The sequence below is a fragment of the Corapipo altera genome, unplaced genomic scaffold (genome assembly GCF_003945725.1).
Source record: "Corapipo altera isolate COAL_440 unplaced genomic scaffold, ASM394572v1 0, whole genome shotgun sequence".
NCBI classification, from domain to species: Eukaryota; Metazoa; Chordata; class Aves; order Passeriformes; family Pipridae; genus Corapipo; species Corapipo altera.
The window spans coordinates 65,540,484-65,557,120 of NW_020884872.1; the positions used below are offsets into that span (position 1 = coordinate 65,540,484).

General features: G+C 34.9%; 1 protein-coding gene and 1 long non-coding RNA gene across 5 annotated transcripts in view; both read right to left on the reverse strand.

The window, feature by feature from the left end:
* Positions 1 to 16,637, reverse strand: part of PCDH9 (protocadherin 9) — a 675,825-nt gene that overhangs the window by 123,050 nt on the left and 536,138 nt on the right. The gene's annotated exons all lie outside the window — the stretch shown is intronic.
* Positions 2,536 to 15,223, reverse strand: LOC113950596. Its single transcript, XR_003528791.1, has 3 exons — positions 15,213 to 15,223; positions 12,082 to 12,147; positions 2,536 to 2,628 (listed from the first exon to the last, which is right to left on the reverse strand). It is a non-coding gene; the product is annotated as an uncharacterized LOC113950596 (long non-coding RNA).

A 16,637-nucleotide genomic window follows, 5' to 3' on the forward strand; every position in this document is an offset into this window, starting at 1 on the left:
TGGAAGTCCAGTTGTCTCACTGAAGACCTGGATGGGTAGCAAAAGTATCAATTCAATTTTTTTTGGTGTACCTTCAAAATACTAGATTTAATCCTCAGATTATTTTAGCAGCCTGTGCTGAGAGAGGAATGACTTCAACTCTCCATTACTCTTGGCTCTCAAATTGTTGAGCTAAACTATTGTAACACCTTTTTCAATCTTTTCAAACGTGCACTTGAATTAAGAAGTGCAGTCAAGTTGCTAAATTTAAATTGCCTTGACTCTGAAAATGTCAGTTCAAGTTGAAACAAAATTGTTTTGAAAACTAGTAATTTAATACAAGTTGACTATATTATAAAGTAAGCATATATTTGAGTATGCAAGCCCCATCTAATGCTATTCATTATACTCCCTGAGAACCTGTGAAAAATTAATATTCTATATGACTTTTCCCTAGGAAATAATATCAAATATATTATCACATGAAAGGAGAGAAAATGTAAACCCACAAATCTGATGCACTATTTTCTTTCTTGTGTTATTCCCACATAGCAACAGAAGCATAGTTCACCTGCTTCCACAGGTACTGCCTCTTTCCCCCCATGTCAAGCAATGAAGATTTTTAAGGGCCCCCAATCACTTCCAAATTCCAAATTACACTGAATACATGAAGAACTTAGATAATTTTAAAGAAATGCATCTAAGTTGCTCTGCTTTTTCTGTAAAGTCATTGGAGCAAAAGAATCACCTTAAGGGCATTTCAGAATTGAAATGGGTACAGTCACTGGAAAAGTTTGTCTTTCTTCTCTGTCTGGTCATTAGCACTGATTAAGTAAAATAGAAGATATCTTCTGGATGACAGTTCCTTTGGGATTTATTGATGATATTCTCAAAAGATCAGTTTACTTATGTGATACTATGCACTCAGCACCAGACTCACACTGTCATCCTCATCTGCCAAATTTGGTATCCATTTCTGTCTGATTTTGCAAGAACAGTGTAGCATTCAGTCTGGCATAAAAAACCAGTTTATTTCTTTAAAATGCTGCATTTTCTTCCATTTTAAATAACTCAAACAACAGAGCTTCCACCTCCTCCCCTGCAACACTATTAGCATTGAGTTCCTCTCATACATCATTTTGCTTTGTATTACTAATTCACATATTTTATTATGTTCATTACTAATATGCATTGTTGTAATAATAGGTATTTAGTACTTCCTTTCCTTCAACTATCAAATTTTCTTGTTGTGAACATGTAGTTATTAATGCTTTAGAGATTTCATCATAAACACAGTATCCAAAGTGGGTATTTTTTCACTGTAGTGTGACTACACTTTTCTGGTATTAATTTAGCCTTTCCTATATATTTCTTCAATGATTATTGGCTTTGCTTTGCTGGATTACTATTCTTACTAAGATTGTAATTGCCATCATATATAGCAATGTCTTTATAAATAAACATGTGAATGAACATTCAAAAACAAACCACCAAAAGAAGGAAATGAAGAGCAGTTTGCATTTAGCAGAACATCACAAAATTGCCCAAAGTAACAACAGAGAGAAATAAATATTTTTCATATTATATCCAAAACTCTAAACTTCTCTAAAGAATATGAGGCTTATCAGTCACTTACTGGGAACGAACTCTGATCTGAGATAGAGATATACTGTTAGTCATGGCAGTAAACAAGACTTGACCACAAAAAATGCTGTCGGGGAAATCATTTTCCCATCAAGATTTACTCTGTAAGTTTTTATAAACTTTCTTATACCATAATTGAAGAAACAAAGTTTCTCAAGAGTCAAAAGAGAGCTATGTCCATTCCAGAATGAGAAACAATGGGAGAGAGGCCAGCAGGGACTGGAGCTGTGCATCCCTCAGAAGTACTATATTCTAGTTCCTTACGCTAATGAAACAAAGCAGGGGCATGAACTGTTCCCTACATGCCAGTGAATGCCAGTTACCAAATATTGCAGAGTAGGTCCTTCCTCTCCCTTTTCTGAAAATCACTGTTAGACGTGGGGAATATTTCTCTGGACAATCTTCACTGGAACTGGCATGTTTCTGAATGTTTTGCTGATTTTGATTTTTCTAACAAAAAACCCCACCCTCTTTCTTGAAAAATCAATTCTTACAGTCCCAGCTGTATACTAGTAAACAAAACATCGGGCTTGACAGCAGACCACAGTGGGTCAGATCCCATCCGATGAACTCCTGCCCCAGTGTAGCTTATCACTACAGAAATGGTACATCTTTACTTCTTATTTGGTTCCAAGCCATTCAGTATTTGTGTTTCAGAATATTTTCCTCCATTAAATATTTCCCTCCAATTTTTCTGTTTTTCTGATTCCTTTCCTCCAATCTGCTCCTTTTCTTTTTAGTTTTATTATTAGTCGTTGAACACTTTTAGCTACATAATAAGAAGAGAGAAAAAAAGAAAATAAATATTTGGTCTTTTAATGGAAAAAGTTAGGCTACTTTTACTCTGTTGAGAAAATAGTCAAATATTCTTCAAATAGTTTTAGAAATATATTTCAACCATTAGTATTTACTGGAAAAACTCTCAGTGAAATTAAGCTGGTGCCTTAGAGCAAGATGAATTCTTTTGATTTATGCAGGCAAAGGGTCTGACCTCAAGAGTCTTTGCTGTAACAAAGAGAGAACAATAAAGCCAAGAAAATACTGTCTTTACCTGGACATACATCAGGATATATCAAATACTGAAAACCTGGAAAGCAGCATTTCACTTAGATTTATATACAATTTCAATTCACTACATCCTCTTAGAAAAAGCCAGCAAATTAAATAATTAGATATATAGTTGTAGTTGACAATTTAATTTATTTTAATGTGGACAGCAATATACCTGTTTTCAGAACAAAGAAACATTGTACTTTGACAAAAGCACATTATGTTGTCTCACAGCAGAAGTGCTGCAGAAACAGCTATTGAGAGTATAATAAGATAAAATGAAAATATGACAAAGATCTTTTTTCTAGTGTCATTTTATTAATGAATATTACACATCAGAGATTGCTGGGGCATGATACTCTTTTATTTACAGGTTCACTAGAGAAGAAAAGGATCCTAACTTAAAACCCACAAAGTTTCAAGTACATTCAGCAGTTCCTCCCCCTCATGTGTGAATGAGCAAGTATTAGTATACTTTCAGCTATTATTTTAACCACTGAAGTGACAGTATTCTTCAATTCATTTTTGTCACAATTTTAATAGAGGTAACATAATATAGAATTAAAAAAACCCAAATAATTGCTGACTGCAGTTACCTTCCAATACAGCCAAGTCTACCAGAACAAGGGCAGGCCAAAGACAAAGCCTATTTCTGCACGTAGTGACATATCAAACAAGCCTAGGAATTCATCATGGCTGCAACTAGTACATGTTGGAGCAGTATTTCATTGAAAAACATGAATGGTAGATAAGATAAACTTAGCTGAAACCAGATTTACTATCTACTAAATTGTATTAGTATCTGTTTTAGTTTATGGATATCACCATTTCTAACTCTATGGAAAAAACCTGCCAATTAATCAAGATCCTGATGGCTGGAGATCCTGAGAAGTTTTATTACTCATTTAAAAATATTTTTTTCACATAATCTATTTCCTATTTTGCTATATAAATCCCTGCTTTCAATATTAAAATATTATCTTTTATATTTATAATATTTTCCAAATATTTCTGGTGTGGCACATGGGATTTGAAGCTGAAACACAGGTACATTTGCACCATTTTATTCCTCTCCGTCCACTCTCACAGCTGAAACAAATAGGAGTGGTACTGAGCAGGAAGGGAGCCACTCACTTCTCCATCTACCTCTGCAGCTGGAAGAAGAAAGTCACAGGCAAAGACCACCATCTGCTTAGTCCTTCACCTGATGAGCAGCAATGACTAGTTGGTGGTGAAAATACCAGTAAGGCAGCTCAACCCATTAAAAAAGGACTCTTGCTGACTCCAAGCCAGTCCAGCTAGAGCCAGGAGAATTTAGTGAGCAGTTGAGTCAGCTATTTCATTAATTTTTTGGTATTTCCTAAAGCAGATTAAAAACAGCATGAAGCATGATCATCTCAGTATAATTGCACTGCTGGACACTGCCTTGAGAAATCAATCTTAAACAGCAAAGCTTTGAAAAGATTTATACAGTTTAAACAATGAAAAATCAAAATACATAGTAAGTTGACAGAATATAAACAATTTGATTTTGGATCATTCCCAGTTCTTGGTTTCCCAGTCCACACAGATGAAAATACTATTTGTAAGCAAAATTAGGAGGAAATATGTTGATTGTGTCATGTTGAGAATTAAATCCCTAGTGATACTTTTTACTGGGCAGGAGAGTTATGCAGTCTGAAAGCAGAAATGCATCTTGCATGGCCATCTTAAAAAATGATGATTTCAAAGCATTATTTAAAAAAAACGCCACAACTTATAGTTCCAGAAGGGTAAAAAGGCATAGGAATTTCAAAACTGTTAGCAATGAAGTATGACACAAGATTTAGTGAAAAGCAAAGAGGTCTTTGGTTCTTTACTTTGTTAACTTGTGACAAGGCCCAAGTGTAGCACAATGTTCTCTATTAGGTAAAGAGATTAAAGATGTGGGTTATGCTTCCCCTTTTCCAGTCCACGGGAACTTCACCAGACTACCACAACTTCTCAAATACAATGGATAGTGGCTTGGCCACTTCACCTGCCTGTTGTCTCATGACCCTCAGATGCATCTGATCAAATCTCATGGAATTGTACACCTTCAGGTTCCTGAGGTGATCTCAAATCCGATCTCCTACAGTGGGCAGTTTTTCATTCTCCCAGTGCATCACATTAAAACTTAGTGCATTCTATTAACATCCAGAAAGATGTCACAGTTCTGGAGGATTTCCCACTAAACAAGTGAATGATCGACTTGTTAATATGGTTCAGGCATCTGACCACTGCTCAGCACCCTGTAGCCCTGTATCACTGCTTCTTGTCCCTCAAACTAGAAGGTATGGAACCAGATTTTTGTTTGCATAACACCCAAAAGTCTCCTTAACCAAACCTTTACATAATCTTCAGAACACTGTTACTCTCATTTCACATTAAATATTTATTCCAAAACTAAATTACACAGCTGTTTGCTTCCACCAATTCAGTTTTTTTACTGTGTGTTTATTTTCTTTAGTTCTTGTTTTCTTGGTTTGGTTTGGTTTTTGAGGGGGGCCTTTTTTTTTTCCTGTTTCTCTCTTATGTAATGGTGACAAGCCTTAATGAACATATGCTGCCTCTTAGTGTATGAGAACTCTTAGTAATACACACTGAAGTTAAACTTGAATTGCTTTAAAAGAATCCCACCAATAATTCCTGAATAATGTATTTAATAGACTACCTACAATATAATCCATAATTTACTCTACAAGATGTGATAAATGACATAAGATGAGCTCTTCAGAATATTTCAAATGTCATTCAGTATTCATTTTACATGTTCTCTTATACTAAGTATCTTACAACACTTGCCATACTTACAAAATAAAATCTAGCTTTAGTTATTAATTTCTTTATTTAAATGTAGATCTTGATTTCCCCTGTAGACTGGTAAAGCCCTAGCACTGAGCTATCAGGAGAAAAGAAGACATTGAGTCATATATTATGTACAAAGAAAGGACTTTTCTAGGGTTTGGTGGATAATTATTTTGTTGTTGTTGCTTGTTTGGGGTTTTTTGGGGTTTGTTTTTGTTTGTTTGTTTGTTTTGTTTTGCTTTGTTGTTTTTCTGATGTGCTGGCAATCTATAATTGTACGTTTGCCTTTAATACCATATTGTACTTTCAGTCACAGGACCCTATGTAAAGTAATTGCTTTTATATATGAGTCACTATGCAGATTAAAGTCTATAACAGTAATAGGAATGTTAATAATGCTTGGTTCTTCTATAGCATTCTCTTATCAATATAATTCAGTAAGTTTTAAATGGATAATTATTTTTGGTTTACAGATGGAGAAACTGAGGTATTGAAGGAACCTAAAGATTGGATTTCAATGCTTGCAAAACAGGTTATTAAGTTTTGCTTCTTCATAAATTCTTTATTCTGGGAGACTCTTACCATTTAATTGAACCAAAAGTGTTACAAAGGCGTGTAGCGAGTACTGACTCAATGTGGTTTCTTCTCAATATGCTGTCAGCTGACTAACTGGTATAGAACAAGAGAATCTATTTTAAATGTCTTGTTTCAGGGCATTTAAAAACTAATTTTTTTCCTGAAACATTTTTACAATAGACACAATGAAGTCAGCCAGTACAGCCACTGAAATGGATTCCCAGGTATTTTTCCTTACTAGGACAGTAATAACCACTTTGTTAATCACATCACAAGTTTTAATTTAATCACAATATATGTCCCCCTCTCCTTGCCCTCTAGATCCTAAAACAAATGTTACAAAGCAGTAGAGAGCAGAAAAAAAGTTTTGTGATGTAAATGTAAAATCAGAATAAACATGGTGCACAATAGTATGGGTTTGCACTCTTATTTAAGCTTTGAAGCTGGTAAGTGGTTACAGAAATGACACAAAAGAAATCTGAGATGTAGAACAATTTCTATTAAAAACAGGTAAACAAAATATCTAACATAAGAAGATGACATTTTCTAAGTATGGTCATTTGCTTCATACTGCACTGGTCAGCAATGAAACAGGAGATGCCCTACAAGAAGCTTTGGTGCTCCCTTTTAGTTCTTTTCTAAAGTCAAAAGGACTTTTCTTTGTGCAAAGTGGTGACTATGTTGCAAAATAAAGATGTTTGGTTTGCAGAGATTAGGGTTAGTATATATCTTCTAATAAAAAAGAAAAGCATAAATGAAGAAATTTGATAATTTTATAATCTGATTTCAGAATTATACTCACTTGATACAGAACAAAGAGTGGAAACCAGAGGAAGAAGGTGCCAATGTATCCCTACGGGTTAAAAGATATGGAAATATTCTAGATGACAGGAGAGAGACGAGAGTGAACATGACAAGAACACATGCTTAGACGTCCAAGGAAAATTCCACATGCAGAGAAGGTCCTTTTTTTATAGGAAATTAATCCTATTTCATTGAAAAGTGGAGAAAATAGTTGCTTGGCTAGTCTTGCAGGATAACTATGGCTACTCACAAACATAAAGACTTTAATGAGTTGGAAAAAAAGAAAGAATATTTATTTCAAGGACTCATTACTGAGGATAAAAAGAGTATCCTGCATTAACAGACAGATAATAGGATGGATTTTTTTTTTCCATTAGACAGAATTCAATCGTCTTCAATTAGGAATATCAGCAATGTGCTGGAATGTTTAGTGAATGAAAAGAAATAACCATTTCCAGATGACTCAGCTAATCATCAAATGAGTTCTATCCCTGAACATGAGAGATGGTATTCCAGTTAAGATGACTTTATCTAGACTGTTTCTTCCATGAGCAGATTGATTCTGGATGATCACTCATTTAATTTTAAGAGTATGTTTAAATTTAGAGAACGTTTCTACACTGACTATAGAGAAAGTCTATGGAGCTTAGACCAGATGCCTGACTTACATTACTAAAATAAATATTATCCACAGCATAAATACAAGATCATTTATGTATCTCCAGTCACTGCACAAGAATTTACTGGTGATGGTCCATTTTAGCACAACTGCTGTTTATCCATCTGAATGAATCTATGAACTTGCGGGAAATCAGCTGACTCAGTTACAGACATTAAACTACCAACTACCAAGGAGGGTGTAAAGGAGAAACAAATGAACACTCATTTAGCACAAAATCAAGATGTCAAGAAAAAAATTAATCAAGGCACCAAGAAGCTTGAACAGAAATACTTTAGTTGACTATATATGAATGCTAGAAGCTAGGTAATAAAAAAGAGAAATTGGAATTGGAATTGCTCTTTTATGATCTAGCCTGTATTACTAAGACCTGGTGGGAAAATTTCCATGAGTAGAATGCTATAATCACTGATATACTGTATTTAGACAGGATCTAGTGAAAAAAAAACACCCAAACACAAACCCCCAAAGTTACTTTATATAAAAAAAATGGGTATTATCCACCCCGAGTTCTCTGGTAACTCAGAAGAAAAATATTTTGCCTGTTCATAGATTTATGTTCTAACAAACAATCAAACAAATAGCTTAGATAAGGCACTAGTTAGTGTTTATAATAAACCAACAACTTAGTGTAGGAAAAGGATGGCTGATTTCTGCTGCATAAGTAGAAAAACTGCATTACAGTGTATGACTTCAACTTGAAAGGTATATGTTGGAAGTCTCATGATTGTTGTTTTCTAAATAATATTGAGAAAAAAGTAATAACATTTATATTGTATCCTAATTGTTTTATGCTTGATGCAGTTACCTCAACCAAAGAATTCTAAAACCACTAACTTACACATCCCACTCTATATGTCGCTTTTTTGAGACCTTTTGAGCAGCATCCCAGTGTCTAAAGGGGGTCTACAAGATAGATGGAGAATTACTTTTCTCAAGGGTGTGTAGTGAGAGGACAAGCTTTAAACTGAAAGAGGGTAGGTTTAGATTAGATGTTCGGAAGAAATTCTTCACTGCAAGGGTAGTGAGGCATTGGAACGGTTTCCTAGGGAAGTTGTGGATGCCCCATCCTTGCAAGTGTTCAAGGCCAGGATGGAGCTCTGAGCAACCTGTTCTAGTGGAAGATGTCCCCACCTATGGCAGGGGGGATTTAAAACAGATGATTTATAAGGTCCCCTTGAAGCCAAACCATTCCCTGATTCTATGATTTTTTGAAATAATTATATCTGTTACAGGTAAACAAGATTAAGTCCAAACAAGTGTATTATGCATTCTCATCAAGTTTGTGAATGACACCAAACTGGGGGGAGCAATCAAGATGTTGGAGGACATGACTATCATTCAGAAGGATTTCTACAGGCTGTAGCCCTTCTTCCATCACCCTTATCCCTTCTACCCCAACAAACCCATCAAATGCCAAGGTTGAAGGAAGAACAGTAGCTCAAAGAGCTGCATGCAGGTCAGGGCATAAGGGTACTTTCCATGAGGAAAGTTCAATAGTTACAGAACTAACTGTTGAATGGATCATGTACAATGATGCATATATTAATATCTTTTATAGACAATGTAGGGTTTTCCAGTTGACAGATTTAACTTTGCAAAAGTCTCTTTTACTAAGGAAAAAAATGCTTACTTACCATCCATATAGGCCAGTACATACTTTGCTTGGTTATTTTGTTAGTTATTTTTCTTACAGTATACTCAATTGCCATGGCAATGAATTTTTATGCTGACCTGAGGCTAGCTATTTTTATTGCAGGGTGTTCCATTCACTCTTCCTTTGTGATAGGTCCAACTATTCAGCTTTGCTTCACAGTCTCCTAACTCTGAAGTAGAACTGCTCACCTTTTAAAACAAAAGTCTTTCCCCTCTAGGTACAATAACAAAATAAATTGATGGTACAGCATATACAAACTTATTGCAGTCTCCAGAGGCTTGCTTACTGCCTTTCATACAAGACACATATAAACATTGTAATTCACTCTGATTTTATGAATTGCCTCCTGACTATCATCAGGGAGTGATGGTTAGGCAGTGCTAAATGAAAGTACCTAAAGCAGGTTGAGAATGACTGCAGTGTGTCTCTGAAGATCGATGAGTTGGCAGGTGCTGTTATAAATTACCATCGGGTGCCATTCACAGACGATAAGAGCTTCACCCTGCATGACAGTCATTGATCTGATGCAGAACTAAGATGCAACCTTTGATGACACTCCTTGAGGATAAAAGGTTATACTTCACATTTAGTTGTGAAAAATAAGGTCATGTTTTAATTAAAGTAGTATCTCAGTGGAATATTAGGCCAGTGAAACTGTATGAATTAGTATGACTTGTATAGCAATTGTTGCTGGAAAACAGCCTGGTACTCAAGATAATACAGAATAACAATGAAATTACATTAATGAGGCAAATAGCCCACATTATTAGAAGGAGCTTAACTAGTCAGATCCAAAATTAAAATAAACAATATTTTTGAGTTTATATTTGACACTAAAACTGGCAAAACAATAAAATTTACATTTAGGTAAGAAATCCTTAAGATATACACCTATATTTGGGTTACAGTAATTCCAAAACATTTGAATTTAGAAATATTTTACGCAAACCCTAATATTCAAGCTGAAAACAAGCTTGGGATTAACTGTTCATAGAGGTTTCTGAGTCTTCTTTTCTGGGAAACATAAAGGACTGCTCGAAAATTATTTTTTTTTTGTACACTCCCAACAATATTCCTGACCAAGTTTTCCAAAAATAAAACTGGTCATATAACACACATGTATTCAGAACAGCTAGTAAATGAAGCAAATATTGTTCACACGCAGCAAATATTTTTCATAAATATCTGTGAAAATTCTATTATACAATATAATAAAATATAATCCATAAATATGTGTCCTGCTGATCCAGCAAAATACTTAAGCTTGTGCTTAAGTAAGCCATCTAACTAATACCAATTTCAGAAACTGAATTAAGAGATGTAGGATAGAGCTATGATGCAGGCTACTCAATAGTCAGTGAATGGCACATATTCAAACTGACACTCTAAAAGGTGATCTAACTAGCCCAAGACTCAGGAATTAACCTTTCATATAGCGAGTGAAGATTTAACAAGAAGGTACCATTTCTACCTTGTGCATTCTGCCAGTATGAAAAACTTTATTTATTTACTTTGACATACTGCAAAGCATGTACAACCAAGGCTGCCTTTCTTCCCACCCACAGCTGTTCCAGCTTATGGTCTCCTCAATCCAATCTAAATGTTCATTTTGCAATTACTCTGCTGTCAAATGATAAGTGAAATATAGAATATATACACACAGTAAGTACTTAATAGCTTTAAAAATATACTTTCTATCATAATGTCACCAGTTGCTTGTCAGAATTCATAAATTTTAAAATGTTTAGTGCTCAAAGTAGCAGAACACATCCAGATCAGAAACCAAGGCTAGTGGCTCTGCAGGAGGACAGCTATGCAAATGCCTTGAAAACATAAATTGCTCTGAAAAGGCTGGAAACACAAGATCAGATTGGGAGGTCAAGATATTATGTAAACTAGCTGTTCGTCTCCCATAGTGCACAACAGTTTTTCATTTTCCTTGCTTTTCCCAATATAACTGGTCAGCCATAAAGTCAAACCTAGTTGCTACAGACACTGTAATGCTTGTTATGAGGCTTTTACTCAGTCTGGGCACTGAGAGAAACGCAAAATCTCAAGGCAACCACAGGACCAGACTAGTTACTTAAAACTTCAGAACTGCCTTTAAATCAAGCAAAAATGGGGTTGAAGCTGTTTTGAATTTGTTTATAGCTGTTTTACAGACATAATCCACAGCTTTGCGGAGCAGATACACAGCTTTCTCATTCTGACAAGAAATGTGACAGTGTATATGAAAAATGTAAATCTACTGAATATTTATTTTGCATGTGCTCTATATTGTTACTGATATCTGACTACAGCTAAAATTCCAAAACATGGACTGAGACTCTTCTTCAGAAAGCCACACAAAATTATCCAGAAACATTACCTAAGCTTTTAAATCATTATTTGTTTCCTACAATTTTTATGCAAACTTAAGAACATTATTTAATGTAAGGTGGTACTGATTTTTCTTGCTTCCAGTTTTAGTGAGGAAATGTATATTACTTGCTTAAATAAAAATAAAAATAGAATTTAGCATGTTTTAAGACATATCCTGAGTACTGACAGTGATATGCTATAGACTTCTGCAACATGAGGAACAGAGGTAATATTATTTTTACATCAAGGTCTTTTTTCAAAGTATTACTAGATAGCAGTATGTACCAGATTAGAGAAAATATTCAAGGTAATGATGGGTGTACTCAGGGATTTTGTGGAAGCACAAACCAATAAATTACAGCTGAGATAGAGACACATTTATATATGCTGATATAATGCAAACATCTAATATGTAGCTATCCTATTTACTACTCTTGGGTGGGAAAATAAAACTGCATTAAAGAGACTAGTTAGGGATAAAATACTGTTTTCTGGCAATACTTACATTATTTCTGCTTTTTTTGTATTTTTTATGAAAAGGGTTTGCCTGTTTCATACTGGTCTGTCCTGTCTTGTGCAAAAATATGAATCAAAACAAGAATTGTGGTCAGTATGCTTCAAATGAAATTAATAAGAATTACACTAATAGTTTTAAAGGGATGAGATCATGATCAATACCTGCATGATATTTGAACTAATAATTTTTTTTTTAAATATGCTCGGATATTGCAGTTTCTAACTCAACATACATGTATAAAATTCATTGGGGCAAAACTGCATTCTATCAGTAAAGGCTAAAATCTTAGAAGACAGAAAATCACAAACATTAAGGTAAAAAAACCTCATATGCAGTAGTTCACCGGTCACCTACAAACTCACGGCCTCCAAAATAGTAGAGGTTTTATCTGACATACAATCTGGATTTGATTCCCAAATACTTCATGACAGAAGCTCAAACAGTCATTTTCCAGCAATCCAAAAAAAGAGGGAGATTGCAATAGATTTCTATGCCGTTGAAAACACATTGTGTGGAAAAATAACAGATATCTGACTAGAAAATAAAAATAAATAAAAAAGAATAGTAAGACAAACCAAGAAAGAAAGAAAAAAGACATAAATTATAAAGAGCCTAATAGCATATACTTTTTCACCTGAAGGCAAAGGACACTTGATCATGGATTTCCAGTCACGACAGCATAGTCCCAGTAAATGTCAATATTAATAAAAATTTCCAAGAACAAAAGGTTTTTGAAGGTAAAGAATATTGTTTGAAGCTCTTTTTGGTTATATCTCAGTAGAAGAACATGTGTAGAAACATCCTGAAGATCAAAAATGTAAATAATTATCTTCTTTATTATTAATTCTAAAATTATATTTTATCAATGTCATAAAGTACGTTTCAAGAATATATTACCAATATTTTAATATAATCACTTCAGTGCAAATACTATTCACCCTTTGGTGACTGATTAATTATTGTCACATCCAGAAGCCTTTGCCTTCCTTCATCCTTTTGGCAAAAACAATATTCCATTTTTTTTCTTTATTTAGACACCCTTTAAAGAGGTAACACAGACATGATCTTAATACATTTACTACGAGGAAAATTGACTTTTTGAAGTACAAAATTGACCAATGGGATTTGACAAGAAATATAAAAAGGAATTTAAGAAATATAAAAAGGAATTATAAATAACATCAATGAAAATATTTAAAAACCTGCCTAGATTTACTTATGTATTCACCTTTATGCTAGAGTTAAAACTAATGCTATGTTAAAGCTTCTTTTGAAATCTGCAAAGGATGGTTTAGACTGAAGACTGCTGTCTCCTAAGTTTGTTAAAATGTATTAAAATTAACACCAGCATTTAATTTCTGCTCCATTTCCCTTTTGGGTTACATAAATTTTCCCTTATTGTGAAGCACACAGATCTATTGTATTGACAGTCATTTACATTTGGTATCTTAATTAGGAAGCCACCTGATCACTGGGTGAGCCAGCAAACATTCTTTTACTCCACACATTAGAAGTCTTTTCAAAATAAGTATTTTACAGATTTATGTCAAAATCAAAAATAATTTTAAAATTGTTTTAAAATCACAAAGACAATAATTGGGAGGTGAGGGGAGAGGCTTGATTTTTTTGGTTGGGTGTTTGTTTTTGTTTTTTTTTCTTTCACTCAGTCCCAACTGCTGATTTCAATCAAAGCTCTGGGTCTATGACCACAGAGATTCTGCTGAGTGATTAGGACTTATCCAGCAAAGCACTTAATACTTAGGTTTGCAATATATATAGAAATTCCACTGATCTCATTAAGTTACAGAAATCAATCTAATAGAATCCATTTGAAAAAAAATAGCATATTTTACTACTCTTCATTCATCTTATTAGAAATCTTACAGAAAAAGTGGGCAAACTATCCCCTGAAAAAATATTAAAGAAAATGGCACACAAACTTACCTCCCAACACACAAACACGAAAATATAAATATCTGTATACAGACAACATACCATTTATGAAACCAAATGGAACAAAGCAGGCAATAAGCAAGAATCTGAAACTATTCAAAGATGCATTTCTAATTTTTAAAAATATAATTTATTGAGTTTTCATTGTTTTATATAGGAATATGACTTTTAACAACTCAAATCTCATTGTTATTTTACTAAATAACAATTTATTTATGCACTTTTGTGATTGTTCAAGACACAGTGCAACATTGCAGCTGAATAACTCAGAGATCATATAATTATTTTGCCATAACAACTTGTCAGTATCAGATTTATGCTAAGATATTGCACCATTAGGACTCAGTTATGTCTCTTTTTTGTGTTATATCACAATGAAACATTGTAAAACCATGCACAGTTTTAAACTTACAGTGAAGAGTGGTGTCCCTCAGGGGCCTGTACTGGCGTAAGTACAGTTTAATGTCTTCATCAATGACATAGACAGCAGGATTGATTGCACCCTCAGCAAGTTTGCAGATGACACCAAGCTGTATGGTGCAATTAAAATACCCGAGGTATGGGATGCCATCCAGAGGGATCTGGATGACCTTAAGAAGTGGGCCTATGGGAACTTCACAAGGTTAAGTGAGGCCAAATGCAAGGTGCACTATGTGGATATGGGCAATCCCAAGCACAAATACAGGCTGGGCAGTGAATGGGTTGAGAGCAGCTCTGCAGAGAAAGATTTGAGGGAGTTGGTGGATGAAAAGCAGGGCATAAGCTGGTAATGTGTGCTTACAGAATGTATTACATCAAAAAAACTGTGGTCAGCAGGCCAAGGGAGGTGATTCTGTCCCGCTGCTCTGCTCTGGGGAGACCCCACCTGGAGTTCTGCTTCCAGGTCTGGGGTCTTCAGTATGAGAAAGATATGGACCTGTTAGACCAGGTCTAGACGGTGATCAGAGTGCTGGAGCACATCTCCTACGAAGAAAGACTAAGAGAGCTGGGCTAGTTCAGCCTGGAGAAAAGGCTCTGGGGAGATCTCGTTGCAGCCTTTCAGTACCTGAACAGGAGTTATAAGAAAGAAAGATGGGGACAGACTTTTTTCCTATGGACTGTTGTAATAGGACAAGGGATAATGGTTTTAAACTAAAAGAAGATAAGTTGAATGGGGCTTTGAGCACCTGATCCCTGAAGATGTCCCTGGTCACTGCAGGGGGTTGGACTAGCTGATCTTTAAAGTCCCTTCCCAACCAAAGTATTCTATGGTTCTGTGACTTCATGAGTCTATGATTCTATTCTTGCTCTGTTTCAACTCCATATAATTTTTCTTCATTTCTCCTTTTTGTTTGTTTGTTTTTGGGTTTTGGTTTGTTTGCTTTTGTTTGTTTGGTTGGTTTTGTTTGTTTGGTTTTTTTCCAGAGTAACAGATTCCTTTCCTTTGCACCAAATCTTTTTCTCAACCATGGATGCAGACATGCTTAATGAAGGTTTAGCCTGTGAAGATAGCAGTGATGACCAGTGCATGTCTAGCAGGTTCCACTATACTAATTGCAAAAACCGGTCAACTAAGTTCTGATCTGACCCTAGTCCTAGAAGAGGTAAGGAGATAGCCCAAAGATAACTAATTTGGCATTGAAATAAATGTGATTAGTTCTGACCACAAGTGTGAAAGTCCCAAGAGTGGATCACGAGCCCTCAGTGATCTTATCTGGGTTGTAGGTTGAAATAGTACTGCTTTGAATCATTTATAGAGAAAAAGTCATAAACTGCAAACCCAAGAAAATGTGAGGAATGTATTTCTCTGTTATCCTCAAGCACTGCTCTTGGTATAATTTTACATATGCTACTTGTTATGATGATATTGATTAGTAAGTCAACAGAAGCTTTCACAAGGGACTGCAGATCTCTTTACTACTGCTCTGTAATATTAAAATATCATTACTGAGTTGCCAACTTTTTGTTCTGCTGTAATGATTCTTTGATGATTGCCTGCTTGAGCTGAAATTTGAAACTGTCACCCACAGACTTGTAGAAGTGATTCAACTTCACTTATAAGGAAAGTGAAATTAAATATTCATCCCTGGACTGCATTTCAGGTTCAAACTGCCTGAAGTTCCTCAAGGCAAAATGTACTTAAGTCATAGAAGATTTTTTTTCAGTTTTAAAGATTCAAGATGTCTATTTATCAGGGCTGGACAGTCAAATAATCATTTATCTGGAACTTCTGTACACAGATACTCTTTTCCCTGGTTTGCAGTATGATTTTAATTATTATGGCTAGGTAAGCTATTTCTCCAACATAGTTTAATTTCAGTACACTGAACATCCAGACTGATTCAACGTGTTCAGATAAAATGACAATAAGCAGTGGAAGGGCCTAAGTTTGGACCATCCGAACTTGTTTACATTGGTGAGCATTTCTGCAGGTAGTAGTGTTTGAAATGAAGGTAAGTAATTACAGTAATCACAAAAGTCTAGTTAAATCTTTGGATGGATGTAATGTCTTGAGATTTACCTCAACTTCCAATTTATAGATTCACTTCAGGTTTTACCCACTATGGAACCCAAAGGGTCTGAGAAAATGAAGATAAAATACTGGAGTCCCC